Source organism: Balaenoptera ricei, chromosome 3, assembly GCF_028023285.1.
Source record: "Balaenoptera ricei isolate mBalRic1 chromosome 3, mBalRic1.hap2, whole genome shotgun sequence".
In the NCBI taxonomy this organism is placed as follows: Eukaryota; Metazoa; Chordata; class Mammalia; order Artiodactyla; family Balaenopteridae; genus Balaenoptera; species Balaenoptera ricei.
In genome coordinates, this window is record NC_082641.1 from 27650306 (window position 1) to 27653248 (window position 2943).

The 2943-nt window shown below is 39.7% G+C and overlaps 1 non-coding gene across 1 annotated transcript; it reads right to left on the reverse strand.

The window, feature by feature from the left end:
• Positions 1-585: 585 nt before the first annotated feature.
• LOC132364265 (U6 spliceosomal RNA) lies at positions 586-692 on the reverse strand. The gene has a single exon (XR_009502804.1). It is a non-coding gene; the product is annotated as a U6 spliceosomal RNA (small nuclear RNA).
• Positions 693-2943: the final 2251 nt, after the last annotated feature.

The window sequence follows — 2943 nt, forward strand, 5'->3', positions numbered from 1 at the left end:
CACAATTTTTGCTCTGTCAATAAACATACTAAGAACATCTGACTTTGTATATGCACAAATTTATAAAGTAAACTGGTGTAATATTAAAAATTGGTGAATCTAGGTTAAAGGGTTTATGGGAATTCTTTGCACTATTCTTGCAACTCTTCTGAAAGTTTGAAATTATTTCAAACTAAAAAAAAGTAAAAATAAATGATTATTTGATTGGAGAGTAACCAAACTGCCAAAATTTTGTCTACTATCATGACTGTAAACATTATTAAATCCTTTAAAATAGTAAATCCTTTAAAATGGTACAAGTTAGTAACATAAATTGCTTCACTAATTTAGGTGGTAGTGTAAAACCATAGATTGAAAAAAATTAACCTGATTAAAATTAACATTATTGTAAAAATTACAGTTATAAAAAGAAATGCTTACATCTTCTAGAATCGTATTGGGTGGGCCAAAAAGTGCCCTCAGTTTTTTGTTTTTTTTTAAACATCTTTATTGGAGTATAATTGCTTTACAATGGTGTGTTAGTTCTGCTTTATAACAAAGTGAATCAGCTATACATATACATATATCCCCATATCTCCTCCCTCTAAAAATATGGAATGCTTCACGAATTTGTATGTCATCCTTACGCAGGGGCCATGCTAATCTTCTCTGTATCGCTCCGATTTTAGTATATGTGCTGCCGCAGTGAGCACATGCCTTCAGTTTTTTGTTTGTTTTTTTTAATATTTTTATTGGAGTAATATTCCATTGTGTACATGGACCACTTCTTCTTGGTGCATTCCTCTGTTGATGGACATTTTTGTTGCTTCCAAGTGTTGCCTATGGTAAATATTGCTGGAGTGCAGGATTGCCCCCCTGTGACTTTTTTTAAAATTAATTAATTAATTTATTTATTTTTGGCTGTGTTGGGTCTTCGTTTCTGTGCGAGGGCTTTCTCTAGGTGCGGCAAGCGGGGGCCACTCTTCATCGCGGTGCGCGGGCCTCTCACTATCGCGGCCTCTCTTGTTGCGGAGCACAGGCTCCAGACGCACAGGTTCAGTAGTTGTGGCTCACGGGCCCAGCTGCTCCGCGGCATGTGGGATCTTCCCAGACCAGGGCTCGAACCCATGTCCCCTGCATTAGCAGGCAGACTCTCAACCACTGTGCCACCGGGGAAGCCCCTTCAGTTTTTTAAGTAAAAATAAAAGACACATTTTTCATTTTCCCAAGAACTTTATTGAGCAACAACATACCCTTTTGTTCCACTACCTTAGGCCATTTTTTAGGCAACTTCATAATTCCATCTTCCCAAAACTTTTTATCTTTTTGAGCAAAGAACTGTTCCAGGTGCCTTTTACAGTCTTCCAGGGAATTGAAGTTTTTTCCACTAAGAATTTTATAAAGACCAAAATGAGTGGAAATCCGAAGATGCAATGTCTGGTGAATATGGCAGATGAATCAGAACTTCCCAGCCAAGCTGTAACAATTGTTGCCTGGTCATCAAAGAAACATGTGGTCTTATGTTATCTTGATGGAAGATTATGCGTTTTCTGTTGACTAATTCTGGATGCTTTTCGTCAAGAGCCGCTTTCAGTTGGTCTAATTGGGAGCAGTACTGTTGGAATTAATCGTTTGGTTTTCCAGGAAAAAAAAAAAAAGAATTTTTGGGCTGGAACTTTGGGTAAATAAGCTGTAATTTGGGTACTTGAATTCAAGATTTCAGAGGTGGCTGAGGAGACGCAGAAAATTTGCTCTAGATAGTCAGGGAAAGGAGAGACTAGGATATCGAGTGGATGAAGTCATCTTTGATAGTGACCAGGAAGTCTGTAACTGACAGTAACATGGAGGCTTGGTGAGGGCCTCGCAGACTGCAATCTGTAGTTTAAAAACCTTTTAATTCTTTCTGAAATAATTTCAAACTTTAAAAAGGTACAAAAACAACACTAAGGATTTCTGTAAGCACTCCACTCAGATTCTTACAGTGTTAATATCTGATACAACCGTATGATTATAAAAATCAGGAAACTAACATTGATACAATACAATTATGTAATCTTACAGACATTATTCAAATTGCACCATTGTCCCACCAGTGTCCTTATTTTTGGTCCAGGATCCAATCCAGGATCACACATTGCATTTTTCGTCATGCCTTCTTGGTCTCCTCTAATTTGAAACACTCAATCCTTCTTGACCTTGAAATTTTGAAACATACTGGCCAGTTATTTTGTGCAGAATGTCACTCAATTTGGGTTGTGCGATGTATGCTGATGATAAGTTCAAGTTCAGCATTTTTGGCAAGAATACCACAGTAGGGATGTAGCTTTCTCAGTACATTTTATCAGGAGGTACATGATGTTTATTTGTCCCATTACTGGTACCAAATTTGACAGCTTGGTTAAAGTGCTGTCTGCTAGATATTGCCAGGTTAGTTTTTCAAGGGGCGAGGAAGGAAATGTGGTGTGCCAAGGGGCATACTTTGGAAGGAGGAAGGAGGACCTCTACCCAGCCTCTTGCCTCCAAGCTACCTGGCAAGTGAGGGAAAACCCCAGCATCCGTGAGGAAGGCTGCAAGGTCATTGTCCTCAGGGGACACCACATTCTCACTTAAAATTATTCCTCCCAGATTTTCTGCTTGTTTTCTTGGCCACCATTTTGTTCTTTTATTGCCACTGTTGAATATTGTGTGTTAAAGACTTTTTTTTTTTTAAAGTTTTTAAATTTTATTTATTTATTTATTTATGGCTGTGTTGGGTCTTCGTTTCTGTGCGAGGGCTTTCTCTAGTTGAGGCAAGTGGGGGCCACTCTTCATCGCGGTGCGCGGGCCTCTCACTATCGCGGCCTCTCTTGTTGCGGAGCACAGGCTCCAGATGCGCAGGCTCAGTAGTTGTGGCTCACGGGCCCAGTTGCTCCGCGGCATGTGGGATCTTCCCAGACCAGGGCTTGAACCCATGTCCCCTGCATT